Source organism: Peromyscus leucopus, chromosome 23 (assembly GCF_004664715.2).
Source record: "Peromyscus leucopus breed LL Stock chromosome 23, UCI_PerLeu_2.1, whole genome shotgun sequence".
Lineage (NCBI taxonomy): Eukaryota > Metazoa > Chordata > Mammalia > Rodentia > Cricetidae > Peromyscus > Peromyscus leucopus.
Window position 1 is genome coordinate 33,914,608 of NC_051082.1, and position 27,566 is coordinate 33,942,173.

A 27,566-nucleotide genomic window follows, 5' to 3' on the forward strand; every position below is an offset into this window, starting at 1 on the left:
TCTACTTGCTGGACTTAATTTATAACACCCTAATCAAAGCTTGAAAATCAAAGCCTTCTTGTCATGCAAAAGCTGACGCAGGCTCAGATCTGCAAAATTTGGGGTCTTTCCAGTGTCTGCGTTCCCAGCTGAGGCTAAATGGGGTCCACCCTGCCCTTTCTTTCACTGAAAGTTTTGTGCGATACGCAAGTGTTATTTTTGTGGCCTCTTCAATACCAGACTTACAAACAATACATTTTTGAGGATTATGGTGGTGATTTTGCTGTTTAAAACGCTTCCCTGGGGCTGAAGTGCTAGCTAGGGCTCCTGAGTGTAGGAAACATTAATAACATGTCTGACAGAGAAAACACGTGTGTAAAAAGCTTCACCCAGAAATGAGTTGCACTGTTCTTGCTGTGAGTTCAATCCTAATCAATAATATATAGCAATAATATGCCATCAAATAAGGTGTCTTAAACAGAGACACACACAAATTAAGGACCGAGTTACTGGTCGGTGAAAATAGGATGGCTGAAATTTCAAAGGCTGCTACCTCTGTGTTTCCCGTAGGAGCAGCGGCCCAGGCTCTGTGAACACAGCGCTTGTGTAAGCTGTCCAGAAATAGCGATTTTAAATAACAGTCATCAACTACAGAGGACAGTAACACAGTGGCAGGAGGAGCTGGGCAGCCTTCAGGGCGCACTTGACTTTAAAGATCATTAAAGATCGATCCATCAGTGACCGTGGTTTCAGGGAGCATGGTGGAGTCTGACGGGAATGGGGGAGTGGAGAGCGTTCGTAAGAGGTGCTTACCACGGCTGACCTTTATTGTTTATAACTGAGTATTTATGTATGTGGAAAAGAGTCGTAGTGCCAATGCAGCCAAACATAGCTTTTTTGTTTTCTTAAAAATTTAATTGGGTTTTCAAAAGTATTTATTTTTCTGGCCTCCTTCAATAAGACTAAAGACTGTTACCTAAGACACGCGAACTGTGACCAGTGTCTTTGAACAGCAGAAGTTAGAATTGGACAGTGTCTACACGTGGCCACCTAGATTTCAGTATGGGCTTTGTGCTCTGTGAGAACTTTCTGGTATGTCTGGGGTTGTACAGGATTTGCCACTTTCTTATGTATGCAGTCCAGGGTATGGTAGGACCTGGCGTCAGTCTGGCCAGACTGAAGTCCATAGTTTCCCAGATACTCTGTAATAAGATAACTTCTTCAGACTCCAGACTTCCTGTCTGGAAGTAGCTTCTAAGTTGGGTCGGATAAACTGAATGAACTTGTGGGGTGTTTTGAAGGCAGAGCCTAACGTGTATTGTATGCTCACAGACAGGGCGTTAGCTGTTGTGATTAATACTAAGATACTGGGACTCTCTTCAGTGGTTACAAATGATGGAAGTCACAGCTGCCTGTTTTCACTTCAGATGATAGTGATTACGTTCTGACCAGAGAAAAGTCAATTTTACCCCACAGTTTGGAAAGATGTCACCAGGTTCTCCATATGCTCACTTGGTATTTTAATATCTTTAAAAAATTTTTAATTTCTTTTTATGTCATGTGGATGATTTGCCTGAATGTATGCATGTGCACTACGTGGATGCCTGGTGCCCTAGGAAGCCAGAAGAAGGCACCAGATCCCCTGGAAGTGGAATACAGACAATTGTGAACCACCTCTGGATGCTGGGAATCAAACCTGGGTCCTCTGCAAGAGCAGCTGGTGCTCTTAACCACTGAGCCATCTCTCCAGTCCCGGTATGTTAATATTTTAAAAGAAGAAGCTGGTAAAAGGAATAGCTGTTGGCCGGGAACGCAAGGCTTAGCCCCAGAATAAATGCAAAGAGATACTGAAAACGAAAAGAGAGCTTCCACAGTAAGAGACACCAGCCCTCGAAACAACTACTATCAGTTGTAGCTTTGCTCAGGGGGATGGTGGGTAATAAGCCACACATTAGGTATGGCAAAAGCAGGTCCACAAGGAAATCTGGGCATTGCAACAAGATACCCCGGTACCCAGGATGGGAGGGAGAGGGCTTCAGGGGAGGAATAATTTGTCTCCCCTCATTTGGGATTTAGATTGTAGGTAGGGGGTGCAAATGAAGAGATCCAGCTTGATGTCCGTAAGCAGGCACTGTCCGGGACGCTAGGGAGCAGGCTCCATTTAAAAGCCACCTCTTCAGCTGGAGAGATGAGCCGATGGTTACCTTTGCTGCTCTTGCAGAAGACTTGAGTTCCGTTCCCAGCACCCGCATGTGGGCTCACAACCACCTGGAACTCCAGGGGACCTCAAGCCTTCTTCTGGCCTCCTTAGGCCAAACTTGGTGCCCCGACATACATGTAGGCAAAACACTCAAACACATAAAATCAAAACAAAATATAAATAAATAAATAAATAAATAAATAAATAAATAAAAAGAGCTGCCTCTATTCTTCAGAGTAGCTTGACAAAATTGGGTAGATTGTACATTTCTCATTGTGTTACCCAAAATTAGCACTTTGAATAGACCCATGGGATAAGTTATTAAAGTGAAAACAAGAGATTTTAATTTTCCTTTCAGCTTACCAGAAAGTAAGGAGGTCACAGGATCTGATAAAGGAAGACAGGTCAGTTTCTAAAAGTGAACCAAGTTCCAGGAGCTGAAGATCTCAGATTGGGATAAGAACTGGGCAGGGGGTGGGGAGTGTCTTACTGTTGTGTCGCTGTGAAGAGACACCATGACCACAGAAACTCTTAGAAAAGAAAACATTAACTGGGGACTTGCTTCCAGTGTCAGAGGATGAGTCCATTACCATCCCAGTAGGAAGTGTGGTGGGACAAAGTCAGGCATGGGTTCCAGAGCAGTAGCTGACAGCAATAAATCCTGATCCACAGGCAGCAGGCAGAGACACTAGGTAGGCCTGGCATGAGCTTTTGAAATGTCTAAGCCCACCTCCAGTGACACACCTCCTCCATCAAGGCCACACCTCCTAATCCTTTCCAAGCTCACATCATTCAAATCACCACAGGGGAGGAGAAGGCTAAAGTGTCAGATGGATTAGTAGCCCAAAGGTGGTAAAACCAAAGACAGGAACTGCCAAAGAAACACAGGCAGGCTCTAGCCACCCAAACAGGACGATGTGAATTCTAGCACTGGCTGAGCAGAGCAGAGGGAGAGGAGCCTGAGAGGGAACAGGCCATGTGGCTACACCACGCACAGACGAGGGCCATGTCAGGCTGTTGACAGTAGCTCTCTTAAATACAGGAACAAAGGAAGGAGAAGTGGATTTCTCAGGGGGGAGGGGGGCGGCTGGTGAGAGCCTGGACTCTACCAAATGCACATTCGTCTAAACCAAAGAGAAAGGCTGTCCTTGACTTGTCTTAAGTTTCTATTAGGTAATATGTGAAGTCAACAAAACGACGCATGTACACCACAAAGAGCAGGTCACAGATGAGCAGCAGGTAACCTCCGGGGCTGTGGTATCTCAGCAGCTCTCCTCGCCATGTAGATTCTGTCACTGTGGTCAAATGGGCTGCTGCAACCATTCTGGTCACAGCCACTGAGACAGAGGCCCGAACCTAGAGTCTGTGTTTCCAGAGAGATGGCCCAGAATAGTCACAAATTACTCATTTAGCTGCACCCCCCCCCCTCATGAAGAGATCAGGAAATCTACATAGTTGGGTGGCTGTGGATCCAGGTAGACTTTGGGAGTGTTGTTCTGTTCTTACAAAGAAAACCAGCATCTGGGCGCCATGAGACCATTTGGCAGCCTGTTATCTCCATGGATCCCCCCATACACACACACACACACACACACACACACACACACACACACACACACACACACACGTAGCTTTTAAAGATAATGCCAGGTCATTTTCAGAGCATTTGATTTAATTTTTTCCTATCAGCAGGGCATACAATTTCCATCAATACACATCTTTAACAACTACTGTTACTGTTGAATGTCTTGTTTTCATCCATTAATAGGTATAAATCGATATTTTATTGTGATCTAAAGTTGCATTTCTTTTTTTCTAAGTTATTTATTTTTATTTTATGTGTATCAGTGTTTGCCTGCATATCTGTGTGTGGGTGTCAAATCTTGGAGTTACAAACAGTTGTTAGCTGTCATGTGGGTGCTGGGAATTGAACTCAGGTCCTCTGGAAGAGTATTCGCTGCTCTTAGCCACTGAACTATCTCCAGCCCCTTTTCCTGTTTCTTACTCTTTTTTTTTTTTTAAAGATTTATTTATTTATTATGTATACAGCATGTATGACTGCAGGCCAGAAGAGGGCACCAGATCTCATTACAGATGGTTGTGAGCCACCATGTGGTTGCTGGGAATTGAACTCAGGACCTCTGGAAGAGCACTCAGTGCTCTTAACCTCTGAGCCATCCCTCCAGCCCCCCCTAAAGTTGCATTTCTAACGAGACCGAGCTCGTAATGCCCGATCATATTTTCTATCTGGTAAAATCAATACCTGTTAAAATCTTTTGTCCACTTAAGCCCCTATTTGGTTATTTAACTTTTTATTCATTTATAAAGCATTTAAAGATTTTCATATAAATTGTTTCATCATGGCCATCCATTCAATCATCTTTTGTGGCCCTGAATTATCTTTTCACTGTAAAAGGTCATTCATTTAACACAAGTTCTTTTTGTTTGTTTATTTGTTTTGTTTTATATTTTGAGACAGAGTTTCTCTGTGTAACAGCCCTGGTTGTCCTGGAATTCACTTTGTAGACCAGGGTGGCCTCAAACTCAGAGATCCACCTGCCTCTGCCTCTGAGTCTTGGGATTTAAAGTGTGTGCTACTGCTGCCTGGCAGCACACGTTCTTTTTTTTTTCTCATTAATAAAATTAGATTTTATTGTTCAATTAATATAAGCTCCTACTACCTCTGATATTCAAAAAATTTAACCGTGAAAGCAAAGTATAGGAATCTAATTTTACAAAGAAGTTTAATAATTTTCAGTCTAATTACAATTTTTAATTGAAAATACATTCTCTCATGCAATATGTCCATAACACAATTTCCTCCCCTAATTCTGCCAGCTCCCCTCCTTCACTTCCCATCTCCCCCAGATCCACTCACACTTTGTTTCTTCTTCAGAAAGGAGCAGGCCTCCAAGAGACAACTCCCAAACACAACAAAACAAGATATAATAAAAACAAGGCAAAAATCCCTCACACCAAAACTGGACAAGGCAACCCCATAGGAGGAAAAGAGTCTCAAGAGCAGGCAAAAGAGTCAAAGATACGCCTGCTCCCACTGTTGGGAGTCCCACAAAAACACCAAGTAACAGACAAAATCTATCCTCAGAGGACTGGGGCCAACCTATGCAAGCCCTGTGCTTGCCTCTTCAGTGAGCCCATGTGATCCCTGCTTACCTGATTTGATGGGCCATGTTCTTCTGGTGTCCTCCATCTCCTCTGATGCCCACAATCTTACCTTCCCCTCTTCTGCTGGGTTCCCTGAGGACTGAGGGGAAGGACCCAATGGAGAACTAACATGTAGATTCTTTCTCTGCATAATATCTAGCTGTGGGTCTCTGCACTCCCTCCCTAATTTCAATTCTTAACCCCAAGGAGAAAGACTCAAAATAGTATTTCAAATATTATTTATTGAGATATGAGAAAATGCAGTGAGGAAGAGGGGGATTGTTTAGATGTTTAAATATATAAAGGAGAGTCTTGCTATATTTATAGTATGATGGCATCTAAAGGTGATTGTTGGTGTCAAGCTCCACATTAATAAACTCTCATGTAAATGGCAGCACACATTCTTAACCTTACAGTCACAATAATTTGAGAGCCCATAGAGTTCCCACCCCCAAACCATCAGGATAATCATCTTCTCCCAGCATCAGCAGTTTGTATGACGTCAGTACAACATCAAACGCCAGACATCAGACATGGTTGCCTTATTGTTGGCTCAGGTGCACACTTACTGAGTTTCACATGAACTTACTTTGTGTATTTAATCTGTATGGTTTTACAGGGTAAGCTATACCAAGCATATCCCAGAGCATGCTGTATTAAATCGTAAGTTTCATGGAAATATGGCTCTTGTGTGTGCATTGCTGGTAGGAACGCATGTGTATCCACATGCATTTGGAAGCCAGAGGAAAAACTCTGGTGTTGTTCTTCAGGCATGGTCCACTTTTAAGAAGTTCTTTGTTTCTGAGACGACCTCTCACTAGCCTGGAACTGTGCTAAACCAGGCCAGATCAGCCGGCCCAGGAGCTGTGCCTGTCTCTGCCTTCCCTACCTTTTCCCATAGAAATCTCTTTTTAGTAAAAAGGTTACTCCATGTTAGTTCAAGATTTTCATTTTGGGAATCTGGCATTCAAATTGAGGCTCAAGGGAATTCTGAATGTTTTTGTTGAAAGAAAAACAATGAAATGCTAAGTCACAAAAATAATGAAATATTTGCAGTATCCATTAAGACAGTCAGACAAGATCTGGATACAGTCAGGAAAGTGAGAAAAACTGAGAAGTGTAGTGGTTTGAATGCTAGTGACCACCCTATATTTGAGTGCTTGGCCCTCAGTTGGCGGAACTGTTTTAGGGTCAAGAGTGTGACCTTGTTGGGGCAGGAATGTCATTGGTGGTGGGTTTTGAGGTCTCAAAAGCCCATGTCATTCCCAGTATCTTTCTGTATCTCTGACTCTTTGTCTCTCGTGTGTGGTGTGGTGTGTGTGTGTGTGTGTGTGTGTGTGTGTGTGTGTGTGTGTGTATCTGTCTGTCTGTCTGTGCTCTTTGCCTGTGTTTCTCTCCCTGTCTCTTTCCATCTCTGTCTCTGTCTCTCTGTCTCCCTGTGTCTCTTTGCCACTGTGTGTCTCCCCATCTCTGTCCCTGTGTATCTGTCTGTCTGTCTGTCTCTCTGTGCCTTGTGCTTGTGGATAAAGATGTAAGCTCTCAACCACTGCTCCAGTGCCATGGCTGCCAGGCTGCTGCCATGCTCCCTGTCGTGATGGTCTTGGGCACTACTGCCCTCTGAAGCTGCTAGGCCCCAAATTAAATGTTTCCTTTTCTAAGTTGCTTTGGTCATGGTGTCTCTTCAGAACAATAGAAAAGTGACCAAGACAACAAGTAACTCTGAAATTATTTCAAAAGAGAGGTTAAAAAGTATGGCCTGATTTTCCTACCTCCATTCTTACTTCCCTTATTTTTGTTGCGACTCTGAAATGATTCCAAAGTCAAAGTCCTACGACCCTGTGTCCTTCCGTTTTCCTTCCTTCTTAGATCCTTTGGTGAGGCAGATGCAGAGTGGGGAGGGCCTGTCCATGTCGTTTTTGTCCCCAGGCAGACGTGGAGTTGCACAGAAGGCCCCAGAAAAGATGCAGCTTCACCCTGCCCCTTCGAAACTTGGCTCCATGGACTTGGAGCTCCACAATAGCAAGGATCATGTGTGGCGAATGGGTATTGGCCCCCAAAGCATCCCAATGGTGTCACCATAGTTCTTTGTCAACAAACCATCTTAACACACGAAGTCAGGAGAAATGAGTTGGCTGTCACTAAAGAGATGAGGCGGATGCTGTTATCCACTAGATGATGACCTGTTGACAGGAGGCAGAACATCTTCAAGCTTGGCCCTTAGGTTTTTAATAATAATGGAAAACCACTTTGATTTCATCTGGCGCCATGGCTCTACAGTTGCATGTCCAATTCCTGCCATTTTGGAGCGCACTCTGTACTCTAGTTTAATGCTCCCTCATCTCCCAGGTGTAGAGACCCCTTTACAAAGGTCTGGAGGAGACCTTCTTGTTCTTTGTCTGGCTAATGTCACTTTAAGTGCACTCAGACTGCCGTGTGGCCCTTTGGCTTGTCATTTTAATGGATTTCTGGACAGAAGCTATAAAAGGAAGCACTATGCTTGGAGACCATATCCAAGAGAATCGCGGACGTGATTAATAGGGAGCTTTTAGCTTTTATGGAATGTCATTCTTCTTAAAGCGCACTGCTAAAGGCCTTCAAAATAAACCACCTTGTAAAATGACATAGGTACATATATCCTGGGCTTTGGAGGGATAAAGTTTCATTCACACAGTGTATTAGAAAACTAAAAGACCCCCTTATTTTTGCATTCCAACGTGGAAATGATAGAAATGCCCTCATACAATTTTCTGCTCCTTTTTCTGCCATTGGCCTCTATGGATGTCTTAACTGGGTTGGTATTGTTGGAGCACCTCCAGGTTTTGGTTTATTTTTGGGTTGTTTTTTTTGTTTTGTTTTTTTTTTGGTTTCCCCCTTTCTAGTCATGACTGTATGCTGTGGGATGTTCTGTATATCCTGTGGGAGCCTGTTCTCGGGTTCCTTGTGGCTTTACCCAGCAGGTCCGCATAGAGGATGATTAGGACCACAAGCCTGAATGCAGGTGTCTGAGATGGTCTGCACTTGGCTGTGCTGTGGGATGGTCTGTATGTCAATTTGCTCTGATTGGTCAATAAATAAAACACTGATTGGCCCATGGCTAGGCAGGAAATATAGGTGGGACTAACAGAGAGGAGAAATAAAAGAACAGGAAGGCAGAAGGAGTCACTGCCAGCCACCACCCTGACAAGCAGCATGAAAAGATGCCGGTAAGCCATGAGCCACGTGGCAAGGTATAGATTTATGGTAATGGATTAATTTAAGCTATAAGAACAGTTAGTAAGAATCCTGCCACGGCCATACAGTTTGAAGCAATATAAGTCTCTGTGTTTACTTGGTTGGGTCTGAGCGGCTGTGGGACTGGCGGGTGACAGAGATTTGTCCTGACTGTGGGCCAGGCAGGAAAACTCTAGCTACAACCATATCAATTTGCAGTATCACTGACAACATAATAGAGGTCTCCTCTCTATATTTTCATTATCATTTTTTGTTTGTTTGTGACAGGGTCTCACTATGTAGCCTTGGCTGACCTGGAACTCACTATGTGTTCGAGTCCTGGAGAAGTCCCACAAAAGACCACCATCCACATATGCAATCAGCAAGAGCATTTATCATCTCTAGTGTAAAAGTTCCAGTATGCTGGGGCCTCACATCTGACACAAAGGCATATTAGCAAGCAGGAGAAAGCTTGCAGGCTCTCTTATACACAGCTAAAGGATTTCTAAAGGCAGTGAGGTCATTCTATCTATGATTGGCTTACAGGAGTGGCAATCATATTAGTATGCTCCTGATTGGTTAGGGCTAGCAGGGCATGGCTAAGGCTATAGTTTTCCTATTTGGGGACAAGTCTGGGCAAGTCCCAGAGTCTGTCTTCTTTTTTTGGTTATTGCCTTGAGATACTCTAGGGGCTGGCTCAGGCCTGGCACTTGTAGTTCCTTTTATCTTTGCTGTTGGGGGCGTTGGTGAATGATTGCCCTCTGTGCGTGGCTTCCTCAGGAACTGTCTGGTTCCAGGAGGCAGGAACTGAGGCCTAGTTCCTAACTGAGTTACTAGGATCCTGTCATGGTATTTGCCTGGCCTTCTCACTGTGTAGACCATCTTATTTCTTCTTTTGCCCAGTCCTTGAAAAACAGGTGATGTTTTAAGGATAAATAAAACAATTTTCCCAGTTCACCATCTTTATTTAAAGTGCTCCCCCGCCCCCACGCACACTTTGGGGGCTCACACTCTTGTTTTGCCTCTAATCTCCAGTCTCTCAGCCTTGAGGTGAAGGAGGTCCCTAGTGACTTCCCCCATTCCTTTGAGTTTCTTTTTCGTGAGCCATACACACACCAGGAGCTCAGAAAATGGAGGCTAAAGTCCTGGCTGATTAGCAAAAATTTCTATTTCTGGCTCTCATTACACTTCAACTCAATAAATGACAAGGACATGCAAACCTTAGAGCTGAGCAATGCTGCTTGGCTCTCCAGGCAATCGTGGTTTGCTTGAAGACCCCAGGAAGTAAAGCTTGTGTAAGACTAAAGCCATAGGGACAGGTACGCTGCGCCTCCCCTTGTGCCCTCTAGATGGCGCTGCACACGAGTAAGCCGGAGTTAGGCCAGACATCTTCAACATCCCTCGCTCCAAAAGAAACACAGTTGTCAAAGTTGAGCCTCGAGATGAAACCCATTGTCCATCCCTGAGCCGACGTATAAAGAGCTATAAGATCTATAGAGCCATCTCAACGCTGGGTGCAGCATACACGGCCACCACTCTCCTGCCCCTGGTCCCTAACTCCTTGCTCTGGGAGCCACATAGACTTTGGTTCCTCCTGGTGAACTTGGGTGGACTCACACCTTGATTTGTTGTAGGAGCCGTAGGAAGAACCGGAAACGGGCACGCTTGCTTTGGTTTTGAATCGCTTCCTGGATGATAACGGGGGGCCAGAGAGACAGCTCACTCTTTGTAGGCAAAGGCCTCTTCTAACCTGACAACCTGAGTTGGATCTCCGGGGTGGCGTCTGGGTGGCAGTTGATGGAAGGAAAGACCTGACCCCCACGCACAAAATAAATAAATAAATGTAGGGGTGAAAGAACCTGTGATGGTCAATAATGAAGTACAGATTATAGAAAATGATTTTTTTAAATATTAGATTTATTTATTTGTATGTGTGTGAGTTTTTATCTGCACGTATATCTCTTCACTACTTGAGTGTAATGCTGCTTGAGGCCAGAGAAGAGCCCTAGCAAGTGGAATTACAGACAGTTGTGAGATGCCATATGGGTGCTGGGAATCGAACCTGGGTCCCAGAGCAGCCAGTGCTCTTAACCACTGAGTCATCTCTCTGTCCCTGATTTTTGATTTTTAAGGTAGGACTCACTGTGTAGCTGAGGCTGGTCTCAGACTTTGCCTGTCTCCACATCTCAAGTGCCCAGGTTAACTTATCGATACCATCTTGTCGTTTGATGGGATTTCAAGCACCCATCTAGAAGGAAGGACTACAGGCGAAATCCCTCTGCACCCTTGCTGAGCACAGGAGGTGTTAAGAACCAAAGATTCGCTATTGTTGCTTCATCTCTACATGGCTAATTGAGAATGCATGGTGTGGTGTGACAGCCAGCGAGTTTGTACCGTGTGCAGGAAGCTTCCACAGATGATAAAGCCAAGAACATTATTTAAAGCATGGTGCAAATTGTTTCTCCAACACAGGTGATGTCATTTTTGGTAAGTGATACAGACTTTATTTTTCCCCCGTACAGCTTTACATTTAATTAATTTCTGATATACTGCACTGATGTGTTTCCTGAGGGTTTTAGTCTTAATGTGTATTTGATGCAAGAACAGCTGCCTTCGGTCTCTGTGATGTTAAGTTTTTTTTTCCAAGTTGACACAAGCTACAGCCATCTAAAAAAGGAGAACCTCAACGAGAGAATGCTGCCATCAGACTGGCCCATGGCAAGTCTGTGGGGCATAGTCTTAATTGATGACTGATGTGAAAGGCCCAGCCCACAGTGGGTGGTACCAACCCTGGGCAGGCTGAGCAAGCCATGGGGACACATGCCAGTAAGCAGCTTTCCTTCATGGCCTCTGTACCAATCAGTTCCCGCTCTGAAGTCTACAGTAACCCTCAGTGGGTTACTGCAGAGGGAAACCAGGGAAGAAGACACCATCGCTGTGAATACCCTGCCATACAGAATCACAGCTGGGGCAAACTAGAGAAGGTACCCCTCCCCCGCTGGCTGAGGCAGGATCTCACTGTGTAGTCCTGGCTGGCCTGGACCCCACTATATAGACCAGGCTGTCCTCAAACTCACAGAGGTCCACTGGTCTCTGCCTCCCAAGTGCTAAGGGTATTCATCATCATGCCCAGCTTATAACAACCTTTTTATTCAGGCTCTTTTAAAATGTAACTTAACTTTCAATTTTTTACTATTCTTATTATTCTTTTTTAGAAACTCTTTGACAATTTCATATACATAGATATATATTCAATATATATACACATATCTACACATGTGATGAATTTTAGTCATTTTTCACCTCCTTCTCTGTCCCATTGAACCCCATCTCCCCAACAAAGTTCCTCTCCTGTCTCACCTCTTCTTTCATGTATGACCCATGAAGTTTCACTAGAGTCGCTTATGTGAGTGGGAGGCGGGTTATTTACCTGCCAAGGAAAAAAGTAACATTCCCTCCCCTAGCAACCACTAGCTGAATCTTGGCTGTTTGATCTGCTCCATGGGCTTTCCCAGTGCAGGCTAGTCAGATGCTGGAACCCCAGGGAGCTGCTGAAGTGTGCAGATAAACCCCTTAGGAGCTGGACCCAAAGGTGCAGCTCCTGGGGGTGCCTGTTGGTTTACCCCCCCCCACGTTCCTCGAGTGTCAACTTGAGTTCTCCAGCCCCGAGTCCTTCAGCTCCCCAAGCAAGGTCGGTTCATTATTAGACCGTTAGCTTCAGTGTATGTGTGAAGATCCTTTCACTGCCCAGGGAATGAGAGGGACCTGAGGATGACTCCCTCCTGATGACGATAAGCCTTGCTGAGGGAGGCATTTCTGTTTCAACTTCTTCCTGTAGTTTCAAGGTAGACAGCTCTCTCCTCTGTTATGTGTAAGAGGGATTCCACTGGTTTCCATTGTATTCTTGGTGAGAGCTGATCCAAGTGCAGGTGCTTGTATGGTACATCCATGGAAGCAATAACAAGGACCTTTGGCCTTGGAGCTGTGCTATGGAATATTAGTTTAAGATGTGTTCCATTCGTTTGTGCTGCAGAAGATCCATTTAAGGAGGCAAAGATGTATTGCATCATTTGTTTACCTCTGTGAAGCTGTGTTACTTTGTCTGCCTAAAACACCTGGTTGGTCTAATAAAGAGCTGAATGGCCAATAGCAAGACAGAAGAGGGATGGGTGGGGCTGGCAGGCAGAACAGATAGGAGAAGAGATCTAGGTTTGTAAGGAGAAGGGTGAGGAGTGAGAAAAGGAGGATCCCAGGGTCCAGGCACCCAGCCACACAGCAAGCCACAGAATAAGAAGGAAAGAAAGAGATATAGAATAAAGAAGGGTAAAAGCCCAGAGGCAAAATGTAGTTAAAGAGAAGTGGGATAATTTAAGTTAGAAAAGCTGGCTAGAAACAAGCCAAACTAAGGCCAAGCATTCATAAGTAAGAATAAGTCTCCATGTATTTATTTGGGAGCTGGGTAGTGGGCCCCTAAAGAGTAAAGCTGTTGTTACATTTCAGGAACACATACATATATATTGTAAATAGCTTTAAGCAGCATATTATAATGAACGCTTCCTAAGATCATAATATCCTAGAGATTATTCTGAAAAATACATTTTGTGAGAAATATCTATATATAATAGCATACAGTTAAAAGGTTACTAAAATGAGGCGGTAAAGATTTGACATAGGTACATTATTTTCCAAACCAAATCCTAAGGAGTAAGCCGCACAGTTGGTATAGTTTACATACAACATGTTTATATTTTTCTCCAACTAGGACTTTCTACACACGATAACACACATTATTTTACTCCTGCATAAAACTGTATACATGTGAAGCATTTCTAAAACATCTAAGGGGAAAAAAAAACCCTCTTTTCCCCATCTGTTCCAGGTGGTTGAACATGCTTCAGGCCAGCCACACATCCCACAATCGCCTCTTCAGACATGAAAATGATTGAATTCCCCGAGCAGAAAATGAAAACCACGAAACGGGCAGAATAACAAGCTTCACTTCTGTTCCATCAAATACAGGATTTAAATACACAATTACAGAGCTTCGGCTTTCTGTGCTTTCCCATTTAAATTTTACCCCATCCAATCATGGCCACTATCCTGTGGAAAATAGCCAACTTGACACCAGCTGAAATGAGCTCGGCCGTCCCAGGGCTGAGTGGCTTTAGTCAAGCAGCCCTGGGAAAGCCCAGTCTTGTGAATGACTTGGAGAGAAAGCCATTAGTGCTCTGCGTTTGTGTTCCGGCTGATAATTAAAACAATGCAGCCCACAAGAAGAGCGAAAATACGAGGCCCTCACTATCTCTAACTCCAGCCCCTTCTGACGGATAATTTCCAGAGTTACCCCCACAACGTCAAGGCTTTTGCAAGCAGGAGATGCAATCCTCAAGATGTTCAAAAGGAACACTAGCCAGTCTTTCGAGTCCTTGATGCTCAAAGTGTAGGCCCAGGGGCCAACACCAGGGCCAGGTCCCCAGAGCTTGAAGGAGGACAACCCTGTTCGCCTCCCTCCCAGGTGACTTCCTTTAAGATGCAAGACCAGTTGAGTAGTCTTGTTCTCAGCTCCCAGGAGGAGGATGCATCAGAACATGAGATAATTCCATATTTCAAGCGGTTCCTTGCCACAGGGTGGTGGTGGGGCGTTCGGCAGCGATGCAGTCAAATAACACACGTGGGCTAAGTATAGAGAAGGAAGAGGCATCCAAGAGTACAGGCCGTGCTGGCAAAGATGCTCAGAGAACCAGTCCATAAATGGGCACCTGCAGTCAGTCCTTGGAGGCTTCTGGGATGTTTCTCAAGCCCCATGGCAATAAATTCACAAATCCACCTGATTACAGTTGTAGACACGTGGATTAAGAATGATCTCGGAGGAGCTGTTTACCACTTTATGTTCAATGCTGGGCCAAGGGAAAAGTGATTCACCCCACAAACAGTCAGTCCTTTTAATTATATGAACAGCTCTCCCTCCCTACAGAGGAGGGGCCCCGGGCAGAGAGCTTCGTTTCATAATCCAGGACCAGGAGAGGTCGTAACTGAGACGGGGAAATGGTCTGAACTCATTCTCGCTGCAATTTCCCAGAGAGGGATCTGGGTCCAAGCCTGCGGACTCCCCGAAAGTCCCGCCAGTTACCCTCTGTACAGTGCAATCCCTCATCAGCAGCTGACAGGCAGGGATCTTCTACTCAGTTTCAAAATTAATTTTCTACCTCAAAATTTGTAATCTTGGGTCCCAAAGATCTTTATGGAGAGAGCGGAGGGATCCAGATGTTGAAGCCGAGCTGAGGTCCAGGTGGTCAGGTGATCTCACCCAAGATCACCCAGGTGGTCCCACTGACTCGGGTCTCCGTGTCTCCTTCACGCTGACCTCCAGTTGACTCAGCAGCGTGACTGTAGAGAGAGACGTAGAAATGACACTGAGTGGGCAGCTTAGCCCACTGCTTAGTTCATCGCTCACTCTGTCATTTTCAGAGGTTCTTACCAGGTTCTGCTTAGATTTTGTTTTCCAAAAACAGTGTTCTTTATGAGTCACCCCAATGTTTCTGAAAATTGAATCATGTGGAGCCTTCATGGATTCCCTAAGCCCCATGTCTTGATAATGAAGATAAGAAACAGTGAGATACACACTCCTTTGAAGCAAGACACACGTTGTGTGTGTGTGTGTGTGTAGATCAGAGGACATCTTGCTGGAATTTGTTCTGTCCTTCCACTGTGTGGATCCCAGGGGTTGAACTCAGGTCCCTAGCTTGGCAGCAAGCACCTTTACCCACTGAACCATCTCGCTGGCCCCTAGCTATGGCATCTTGGGTAAATGATTTGAGTTTCCCTGAGCCTCGCCTCCAAGTAACAACACCTACTGCGTAGTCTGCTGGGAGGACCTAGAGGCACAGTAAATGTGAGTCACTTTGCAAAACACTGACTCCAGAGGGAATAGAGAGGGCACCCTTAACTTTTCTTGGTTTGGAATGAATGGTTTCGCTAGGCCCGAGGTCAAAAGTCTTGTGCAAACTTTGTCAGGGGGGACAATGTAGGGAAGAACGTGTGAAGGAACCAGGTGAGTGAGGTAGAGAAGGCAGCAGCTGGGTCACGGGATGTACTAACAAATCGGGAGGCAGACAGGCCACTGGGTAGCATGGGGCATCTCCAGAGAGGTCAGGTGGACCTCTCTTAGTGGAGAGGAGGGAGAGCATGTCCCTAGACTCCTTGCTGTCTCCTCTTCTTTATTGTCAAAGCCACCTCCATCCGACGTCGGACCGAGGGGCAGGAGACAAAGGCTTTTCATCCATCTGCTTTCCCTTGAGGACCTGTCTCTCAAAGTCCCTAAGATGGGAACTTAGGAAGCGCCTGGCACCCGTCCTCGGCACTGGCAGCAATGCTCCAAGGCAAGAGGCAGGGGTGCTGCGGCAGATGTTGCAGGTAAGGGCCTGGGGACAAGCTGGACTTGGTTTGAGTCCCATGGGTAGCCACAGCAGCTGCTTACTAGAACCTTACTGACTCCTGGGCACCCGGAGGTTCTCTCCAGCAAGGATGGACATCTCCAAGTACCAGCAAGGATACTGTTGCTAACAAATCTTCCCTGTTGTTTCCATAGCACTGAGTGGAAAATGGTGGTTGCACAAACCCAAGATACCAGTAAGTGAGGCTGGTGTGAGAACAGGATACGGATTTCAGACAATTTACATGCAGGGAAGGATGCAAAACTGGCTTGTAACACTGCCACAGTGATGCTCTGATGAAAGCCCAGGACAGTGGGTGGATTGAGAGGTTTTGGTGTGCAGAATAAGATTGACATTTCAGTGACTTCCACGTGCACACTCACCCACATCTCTGTACCTACTTCCTCAGCAAAAAGCTGGTAGTGAAGCTGTGGAACTACATAGCATTACGTAGCAGGTACAGGGATGAGGGCCAGGATGCAGAACACCAGAAAAGGCAAGATGAGGCATGGAAAACACAGGTTTTAGCAATAGGATGAGAAATGAGGGAGAAATCAGGAGGATAAAAACCTTGCACACGGAAGCCAGGTCTCCCTGTATTCGTAGCACTTGAGATACAGGGACAGGAGTTCAGCATCATCCTCAGCTTATTTCAGCATCATTCAAACTGAGCAAAGCACCTTGTTTTGGAAGCTTTCCGCTAAGAAAATGTTTCCATGATAATTGTTCCGAATAGCCTGACTCTTCCTCCATGAACTGAATGCTTATACAGAGTCTGTGTTTGTAATAAAATACCTTTGCAATGAGATTGTAGAAACCAGTGCTGTGAAGTAATCCATACATGGACTGTTGCTATTCTCGCTAGACTTAGATACAGCAGAAGGCGACCCGTGACATCCTAGCTCTGACCACTGGGATCAAGAGGCCACTTTCCTGGTATCTGTCTCCAGAGATTGAGGAGACTCAATTTGGAGCTTTGTGGAGCTCCTGATTGTCATAACAGACAGGCAGTCTGAAGCAAGCTATGCCTCCAACCCGGAAATCCAACTCAGCCATCTGGTTGTTCCCATTGATTCAGGCATTTGCCTCTGGGATGGATGAGACCAGCCAGGAGTTTCAGGTCCTGCATCCACGGATTTAAACTATTGTACACCATAAGTATTTGAAAAATGGTGCATCTGTACTCAAAATGTATAGACTTTCCTTTTGTTATTCTTTAAAGAACACATAGAAAGTACCCACTTAGATTTTACATTACATCCAGCATCTATTATAAGTGACCCAGAAGTGGCTTACAGTACCCAGAAGGACATGTAGGCTATGCAAAAATCATATGACATTTTATATATGGGACTTGAGTACTCACAGATTTGGGAATCCACAGATGGTGGGGTCACCCCTGTGTGGGTACTGAGGGGCAGCTGTATGAGGTGTCCAGTGCCAACTCTTCTCTGCTGGTGAACTATTTTTTTACTACTTTACAGATTTTCAGAACACATGACAACAAGCATCATGCGTACATGCTTTTGGAAAGTATGAAAATACTGTAACTGATTTTTAAAAATTACATATCATGTAATCAACAGAGACAAACAAACAGTCACAGTTACTCTTACTAGGCCTTAATAGATGATCAGTAAGAACAGGGGCTGCAGAGCTGGCTCAGTGGTCAAGAACACTTACTGCTCTTCCGGAGGACCTGAGTACAGTTCCCAGCACCCACAACTACAGGTATCTCCAGCTCCAGGAGGTCTGATGCTCTCTTCAGGTCTCTGTGGGTGGCTGTCCACCCATGCACCTCTCTCTCTCTCTCTCTCTCTCTCTCTCTCTCTCTCACACACACACACACACACACACACACACACACACACACACAATTAAAAATAAAATAAATGAGAGCTGAAGAGAGGCCTCGGCAGTTAAGACCGCAGCCTGCAGAGGACCTGGGTTCAGATCCCAGCACCTACATGGTGGATCACAACTGCCCAGAACCTCAGTTCAGCCCCAGGGGATCCTCCGCTGGCACTGTATACTTGCAGTGCATGGACATCTGTGTAGACAGAACACCCATACACATAAAAGAATTTAAAAAGCAACCTACAGTGTTATGTGATGGCTTCAGTGTCTCGGATTTACCTCCTGCTCCTGCTAGGGCTTTATTGTGTAACCTGAACAGTAGAATCATTCTGAATCTTTTCTTTTCTTTTTTTCTTTTTTCTTTTTTTTTCATCTTCAGAGCAGATAGAAGCCATTTTCTACGTTTGGGGGATTATCTCTGATGGGCTGTTGTTTTGTTCGCTTATTTTTGACATAGACTCTCCCTCTGCAGCCCAGACCGGCCTCTTGAGATTCTCCTGGCACCAGTGGTCAGACATTTCCAGGTTCTTTGCCCCTTATTCAAAGAATTCAAGGCTCACAAGAATTTATAAAAGTAGCAAGGTGACCTGGGTAGAATGGTTCAGATACACTGTCAGAAGTGACAGCAGCCACAGATGAGAAGAGGTTACTGCCTGGGACTTCTTTTTATGGGGTTTTAAGGAGACAGGAAATACGTTACCAGGGTGGCACGGCGTGGCTGGTTCTCTATTTTGATAGGCTTGGGTTAGGCCTTTGCTCACTGCACAAGACTCTTCCCCTGATACACCTGATTTTAATCACACACACACACACACACACACACACACACACACACACTTGCACATAAGAATGAGATGACAAGTAGGAAATTCTCCCCAAAATTCACTGAGAGGACACAGCTTGCCTTACTGCGCATTCACCCAAAACCAGTTCAGGTTGGATTGCCCCTCTAGTCTCCTATTGAATATAACCGGTTGAACAGAATTTAAACCTGATGGCTGTTGAGGGGAGGAGACGCTTACTCCATTGTCTGAAGTGGGGTGTTCATGCGGCGTGGGGCAAATAGGGTCTAGGTTGCTAACAGGTTGCTGGGTGCATTTTCAGGAGATGGATATGTGCATAGTCCAAACTAAGTGGAGTCCCTGTGTTTAGTCCCCGCTAAATTATTCCCGGTGTTCGCCCTCTTCACCCCCGCTTCAGCCTCTTGAAGAACTATAGTCGCGCGATCCGGCGAGGCAGCTGCCACAGCCTCTGTCTTTGCAGGTTCCGGTGGGATGTCACCACAGACTCTGGTGACAGGTATATAAAAAGCATGGTATGTGCTCTTTAATAAGTGAGCAGCGGGACATACGAGACATTTTTAAGCCTCACATTTTGTGTGTTCTGAAGTACAGTAAAGACCACAGAATGCACACCCATGTTTATTACTTCGGTGTTCACGGTGTTCGAGTCGTGGAAGCTGGCACAGGTGCCCATTGATTGCCGAGCAGATAAAGAAAATGTGATGTGTAGAGAGAATAGCATAGTACTCGGCTGTTAGTAAGAACAGAAATATGTTGGTTGCAAGGGAATGGACAGAAATGCGGATCACCACGGTAAGCAAAAAATAAGCCAGATCCATAAAGGCAAATGCCACATGCTTTCTCCCATAGGTGGAAGCCTAGAACAGGTGTGAAAATAGAAGGGAGCTCCTGGGGGGTGTGGAACAGGAGGGGGGTCGGAAAGTGTTAGAAGGGGTAAATGCAATCTTAATGAAACTATTCACTTTGGACAATTAATTTGCAGTTAACAAATAAAAGGGACGAGCCAGCTTGCTGCCTGGTTTGCACCAAAAGCGTTAATTGATGGAAAAATTCTTAAAGTTTTTCTTGTGGGATCTCACAACAGGGTTGAATCTGAGAGGAGCCAGGGTGTCTGGAGCAGTGTGGTCGGGCAACCTGTCCCTGCCAGCCTCCCGCAGTGGTCCCTTTGCCGGTTACTGCTGGTCTTGCTTTCTCTTTTTCAAACAAGCCACCATGACCCTTTCCCCCTCGATGCCCTCTGGAAATCTGCAACTGCTTTTAGGAATGGCCACTCGAAGAGTCACTGAGCACTGGCTACGACATAATAAGTTCAAGTGTGGTGATAACTCTCTTTTTAAAACGTGATTATAGGGAATAAAAGTAGTCAATTGAAAGTCTTAGTATATATCGAATATAAAACACCTATTTATGTTAACTGTCTCAAAAGAGTGTATCTTTTAGGTTTTAACTTTTCCAATGCATTCAACTACTAATATTACAATAAAACCAACAAACCTTACTGTTAAAAGTTGTGAAATATAATATGAAAATATAAAAAACAGTGCGTAATTGGCCTGGATAATTTGTTGGCCAAGTTCACTATACTGTAGCTACTGGATACGTGGTTCAAATTTATCCTCGAGTGCCAGACCCCAAGAGAAGGCTAGCTTCCTTAGTAGGACACACCAGGCTCTGATTATGTGAATAAATCATTTATAAAAGATAACCCTGTAGAAAATACGGTGTCTGAGGCAATAAAGGTTCTTCCCAGGTAACCAAGCAGCCGGTGCTTTGCTCTGTCCTTCCAGCCATTTAAAAACCAGGAAGGACCAGTCATACACCTGTGCAAAGCCCACCCTTATATTCCAGGAGCCAGGAGCCCAGGCGTATAAACCAATGTGCTGGTTGTACATCAACTCAAGCTAGAGTCATTCGAGAGGAGGGAACCTCGGTTGAGGAATTGCTCCCATCAGATTGGCCTGTGGGCACATATGTGGGGCATTCTCTTGATGCAGGAAGGCCCAGCTCACTATGGGTGGTGCCACCCCTGGGGGCCGGTGGTCCCGGGTTGTATACAAAAGCAGGTTTGGCAAGTCATGGGGAGCAAGCAGTGAGTAGAGTTCCTCCATGGTCTGTGCTTCAGTTCCTGCCTTGAGTTCCTACCCTGACTTTCCTCAGTGATGACTGTGAACTGTAAGATACAATACGCCCTCTCCTCCCTGAGTTGCTTTTGGTCATGGTCTTTATCACGGCAACCAAAATCCAACTATAATAAAGAACACAGCAAGGAAGTCTCATAATCTCCTGCTCATATTTCACGATCGTATAGCTTCCCTATGCTGCTGTGTGGATCACCAGACCAGCACAGGTCCCCCAGGCTCAAGAGCAAGGACTGGTCTATCCATTAAACTCAGTCAGGAGGATCTTGTGGGCACACTCACCCACTTAGCCCTGAACCCGTCCACGCATTTTGTTAGCAGCGAGTTACAGACGTCTATATTCTGTTTGGATTGCTCCTCTCCTGCCAGCTAACCCTTCAGAAGCCAACAGTAGGTGATCCCGGCAAAGTTGGCCCTGCTCCTTTCAATATGGTGCCTACAAGAGTTCAGAGGAGCCCTGAGCATTTTCATCACTCAGTTTCAAAAGATGTCCTGGAGGAAGCTTTCAATCTCCACACGGCATGATTTTTCTCGCTGCTCTGAAAGCTGCATTCAGATTCACCCTGAAGTTACTGAATGTGCATCAAAGCCTTCTCTATAAAGACGAGAGAAATTGCCTTTTCAATAGAAGTGATGAAAATAACTTAGATTTCCAGGGTGCCTGTTTCTGAAGATCTCATAAGGCCTCTATATGGCTTGGTGAAAAGATCCCCCCAGCCCCCCAGAAATCTTTCTTTCCTTATATAGTATTTGATTCGTAAAGTCTCTCAAAAGTTTAAATGTGTTTCTCAGTATCTTTCTCATCTTCTGATGCTGTGTCTTTGGGTTCAGCACATTTCAATTTCACTTACAGGTATCTCTCTTTAAAGAGAATAAATCTATGTAAGTGTTGACTTGCTTTTCTTCATTCTCAGAGAGTTCAACATCTCTGGAGAGCCATTTCTTAGCTCTCTCTTCTGGATCAGTCGCTGCTAACTTCATCCTTCATCTTATTCGTGGTATTCTCAGCCAGGGCCAATGAGGTGACGGTACTGCAGCCCTGGGCCACGGCCTTAGTGTCTTTCTTTCTTTCTTTTTTTCTTTCTTTCTTTTTTCAATTCCGAATGCCGTTTATTGAAGGAGGGAGGAGGTATTGAATACAGGCTTACAGCACAATGGGAAAACCCCGGAGGGCAGAAGTTCACTACTGATGTTTTACAATCTTGCATCTAAGCTGTTAAGGCCCATTATGCAGGGTACACAGACAAGGAACTTCCCTTAAGCATACAGGAGGGTGAAACCCGGGAGGGAATTAGCATAAGGAGGCTATCAAGGTCAAGGTCAGCAAGCAAGGCAACAGTTACCCAAAACGGGAGCCAGGACCCTACAGGTCCCCCTTTTACTAATAAATGAGCTTCTGACTTAGGTTGTGTGGGACGTCAGCAGGTCACCTTACCCATCATGGAGACGCCTGCCCAGGCGACACAGGCACTCTGTCTTAGGTTGGTGAGCGCCCTCCCCCCAGGCATTACCAGTCTCTGAGTACTCATTATCATACAGACTCAATCGTGTGTGAGCTGCAGAGTTAACTGCTGCCAAAGATCTCAAAGTGGCGCTGGGCTTGCAATCTGCGTGTTTGACACAGAAAAGATCAACAGAAGTCCTAACCCACACATAGCCAGTAGGTTAAAGGCAGCTGAACCATTCCCTTCCTTAATGAGCCTTACTGTAATGAGTCCTTGTAAGATGGTATCCCAAAGGCAAATGGGACTTGAGTTAATAAATTTATAATTTTAAATATAAATCTTAAATATCATTGTTAAATATCAATAGAAATCCGTGTTCTTGACCTGATGTCCAATACCTTTGCTCCTGGTTCAATCAGGTAGGTGAGCACTGTGAGTATTCCCTGTGCCAGTCAGGTCTCTATTGCTGTGGTAAAGGCCGTGGCCAAAAGCAGCTTGGGTAGTGTCTTAGTTAGGGTTTCTTATTGCTGTGAAGAGACACCATGACCACGGCAACTCTTACAAAGAAAACATTTAATTGAGGGGGCTTGTTTACAGTTCCGAGGTTCAGTCCATCATGGCGGGGAGTGTGGCTGCAAGCAGGCAAGTGCAGTCCTGGAGTATCCTACATCTTGACTCAGAGGCAACAGGAAGTTGACTGACTGTTACACTGAGGAAAGCTTGAGAAAAAGATCTCAAAGCCCACCCCCATGGTGACACACTTCCAACAGAAGGTGTGACCCAGATTAAGGGTGTTCCCTTCAGCCTCAAGGTCTGGATTAAAGTGTGTGTCATCCAGCCTCTTCCAACAAGACCACACATCCTTCAACAAGACCACACCTCCTAATAGTGCCACTCCTTATGATCTCATGAGACCAGATACATTCACACTACCATGGGGAGGAAAGGGCTTATTTCATCTTATAATTTATAGTCCATCCTTGAGGGAGATGAGGGCAGGAACTCAAGCAGGAACCTGGGGCAGGAGGAACGCTGCTTTCTGGCTTGCTCAGCCTGCTTTCCTATACAGTCCAGGCCTACCTGCCCAAGGGTGGCAACCACCCACAGTGGGCTGGGCCCATCAATTATCAACCAAGAACTGCCCCACAAACTTCCTATGGGCCAATCTGATGGAGACAATTTCTCAGTTAAGGTTCCCGGTTCCCAGACACCTCTAGCTTGTATCAAGTTGACAAGAAGCTGTCCGGAGCACTCCCAACACGGCAATGCCCATGTTTTCACCAGTTTTCCCTTTGACAGCTTAAACCAAAATTCAACATTCAACTCATACCTTAGTGAAATGAAGTTTAAAATTAATCTGAACGGCAATACCGGACTACCTGGCATGAGGCACCAAGTACTTACAGATTCTGCATCTGACATTATTTTGTGAGCATTTCTCCAGTTCTTATTACCTTAAAAAATATGCTCTGGAAACGGCATGAGTTTGCTGTGTGAAAGAACACTGTAAGTTCCCCCAGAACTCTGGAGGCTCAGTCTATTGCGTCACCTGACTCCCTGGGAGGAAAACAAACAGCCACAGACGAATGTTTCTGAAGATGAAGGGGTGCCCTGCTTGAAGACACATCTTAAGACAAACACAATCACACCTCTCCAGAACAGACCCTGATGATGGGTTTGTTTTAAGAATCGGTGTGCATGGTCATGGAGTGGCAAGTCTGACATCTGCCGGGCAGGCACCTGGGGACTCTGAAGAGAGCTGAGGTTGCAGTCTTGAATCTGAAACCTGCAGGGCAAGAGGCAGGCTGGGGACTCAAACAGCGCTCCTGTGCCATTCCACAGTAAAGACATGCACCTGGCTTGTAACCAGACCTCTAAGAAATGGGCTCATCCCCATGCTGGTATTTTTCATCTACGTGAGTGGATGACATTCTTCCCAACAGCATCTATAGATTTCCAGCCAAAACTTGAGACTTCCAGAGGGGCACAGGGATGTAGACTTTAGACCAAACCAGATGCTCTATCAACATCTTCCGATTTGAAGAGCATCCCAGAAGGAAAACATCAGAAAAGCCCATCTTATGAACCGTGCAGAAATATCCCAAATACAAGTTGAGTCCAGAGCTTGCCTACTCCCATGTTGGCACAGAGAGGGTAGAGGTGGTACCACACAAGGGTGTGGTCCATGCATGGGGAGGTCAGTGCATCGGGTTTGGTGGGATGGAGACGCTAAAACCACAGAATCCGATAACAAAAGACAGAAGGGAAGTGAAAAACACCAAAGCTGGAGGGGGAGGGGAGGACTAAGCATGTGGGAGCAGAGGCAATTCTGACAGTTCTATGGTGGACTTCAGGGGGAGCACACAGGCGGCATGTGACCCCAGGAGCAGGGCTCTGAAGCACAGCATGCAAAAATGAGTTTTTATGAGACAAAACAGAAGTTCTTTCATCTTCTCAGCATAAGATAACAAGTGTAGTGGGTAGTGATTCCAGCTTTGATCTGGAAGTTCCAACCCCCATTGAGGCTTCAGTAACTATCACGCCTACAAGGCTGGGCCGAGAGAGGACCCTGAAGACCCAAGATCCAGATGCGCTGGCTCTCTTGGTTCCTGGACCCTGGACGCTGGAGGTAGACCGAGCAGAGTTCTCCAGAGAACACCGCCGGACTGTGCCACACCTTTCCCAGACCCTGTTACCTATCCCTTCATTTGTGAGTTACCCCACTAAATAAACCTCCCTTTTAACTATGTGGAGTGGCCTTAATAATTTCACCAATAGACGAGGGCGGCTCCGAAGATGGGCTATTGACAGTTACCGTTTCTGGAGGACTCCAGAAGGTTCTGAAGTGTGTGCTGACTATCTTACAGCTTGTATCTCATCTAACAGAGATAAGAGAGACTGAGGCGCGTCTTGATGCCAGGTATCCTCAGGGGGAGAGCTAGCTACAATGGAGATGGAGGGAGAGAAAGTCATCTGAGAAGCTGGAGGACTTGGGGATACCGGAGGACTAGGGCACAACTCACTGGACTCCCATGTGACTTCTCTTTATAAGGACACTAGCTACACTAGATTGTGACTGTTCCTGATTATCCCATTTTACTCTGGAGCTCTGGAGCCTTCTCTCTGAATGAACTCAGATTCTGAGGTATGACAGCTTAGGGCCTCGGCGTGTGAGTTTGGGGAATGACATAATTCAACCTGTACCTGTACCTCAGACCAAAAAATAGTCTCAATTTTAAGCCTAGGTGGATTTTTTTTTTTTTAAAGTCAGTTGATTTTTAGCAAACCTCCTAACTATTACAGGGACTTCACAAAACATCCCATGGGGACAGATCCTGAGAGAGTATGACCCAGATCTCCACAGCGTCTGTGTCGTTGGCAAACCTGGATGCATCATCAACTCAGAGAAGACACTTGGTAGGCTCCTGAAATGTTGAGCCCCTGGGCGTGGTGGTCTGAGTAAGAACAGCTCCCATAGGCTCACATGTTTGAACCCGTGGCTCCCCATTTGTCGACTGTTTAGGAAGGATTAGGAGGTGTGGCCTTGTTAGAGGAGCTGAGTCCCTGGGGGTGAATGTGTCCCATGCCATTCCCAGTTAGCTCTCTGCCTCCTGCTCGCAGATAAGGATGTAGGCTCTCAGTTACTGCTCCAGCACCGTGCCTGCCTGCCTGCCTGCCCCCCACCGTGATGATCATGGACTCACCCTCAGGAGCCTCGAGTCCCAATAAAGTGTTCTATAAGTTGCCTTGGTCATGGTGTCTCTTCACAACAAGAGGTAAGTAACTAAGACTGTGAATCAGGCTTCTAGGGAAATTCTGTGTTGCCCAAGGTGTTTTTTCTATATGGCTAGGGGAAGAGCACAAGGTGAATAAATGAATCTATTGGTGTATACCGCCTCCCTGGGAGCTCCTGGATCACTGCTCAGAAGAGTGTTTGTGACTCATTTTTGTTTGTCACACGTTTTTTCCACCATAAAATTATCTGCTTTGTGGAATAAGAGGCTGGACCTTGGAGATATTTCTGAGCTTTGTTTCCAGGCAAACGCTGGCTGTGGCTTTTCCTTCATGTAGAACCAGAGGCAGTAAGCATTCCCACTGGATGGAAGGGAGAATGGCCAATTTTTAACAAACCCAGTTTGACACAAAGAATATACCAAGATGTCTGACGAGGGTGGAGGCCAGGAGATGTGCAAGGCTTTGTGGGAGGGTAGGAGGCGAGCCCTGGAAGATGGGCCAGGGTGATATATTTAGTTACTGAATGTGAAATGACTAGTTCTCTTCCAGGAAATGAGTCAAGGGTTTAGAAAGCGAGGTGGCAGTTTTATGTAGCAGAAGGAAAGGGCTCGATGAACTGTGATGAGGGACGTCGGGAGAGATTCCAGGCAGACATTCGTGAATAAGTCTCTCGGGACCAGGCTCTAGTGTAAGTTCACCCAGAGGGACTTTACGTCTTCAACGTTACTTAATTCTCCATCTGTCAGAACAAACTGCTCTTTGAGAAGACAATCCTGCCCAATCCTTTCCTGGCATCACGGGGAGCCATGTGCCCACCACCACTCTTTACAAAATCCTACTTCCCTGGTTTTTCCGCCAGCCACTCTGGTCCGTTTCACAGAACTACAGGTATTTCAGTGTGCTGTCTGTATATTTTCTTCTGCTGTCGCTTTCTGCCTTTCAAACATCCCTTTGATCCCGCAAAGGCTTGTGAAATCCCAACTCCTTTGCGGGGAGTCCCTTGATCCTTCTCATTTGAATACTTTTCTCTGCTTCCTCTGGAGACCTTATAGAATTTTATAGTCACGATAAAGTACAACCCGCCACATCACCTATGGGGACTTCAGGGGGCTTGTTCTGTACCTATTAGAATTCTAACAGATTATTTAATTTCACAAAGATAGAGACCTTGGCTTTCATTTTCTTTGAAGCCTCGCCTGTAGAACAATTCTAGTGCATAGAGAGTGCCTGTCAGGTGCCCATGAATGAAACAGAATCATCGTCTGTTGGATGATATTGAAACAATGGGGGGAAATGACTCCCCGTCTGTGAGAACACTCTTTATTGGGAAGCGGGGTCTGAGTTCCACACAGCACAGGGCTCCTTGGGAGCCTCAACTGGAAATGTGAATGGGGTGGGTCTGGTGCCAGGGCTGTAGGATGTGAAGGACTTGAAGATTTAGAGCGGGGTTTGCCCACTGTCTTGTTAAGAGGTCACCAGTGCAGGTCGGTAGGGGGTCTGTGGAGGGCCGTGTTAATGACGCAGTTAGAGTGAGCTTTCTCTTAACAGCAAGCCTTGAAGTGTTCTTCCATCTCTGTCTTCCATAAGTTAACAAACTGGAT

General features: G+C 45.7%; 1 long non-coding RNA gene across 1 annotated transcript; it reads left to right on the top strand.

The window, feature by feature from the left end:
* The first annotated feature begins 10,666 nt into the window (after positions 1-10,666).
* LOC119086565 lies at positions 10,667-13,588 on the top strand. The gene is made up of 2 exons (XR_005089871.1): positions 10,667-11,041; positions 13,434-13,588. It is a non-coding gene; the product is annotated as an uncharacterized LOC119086565 (long non-coding RNA).
* Positions 13,589-27,566: the final 13,978 nt, after the last annotated feature.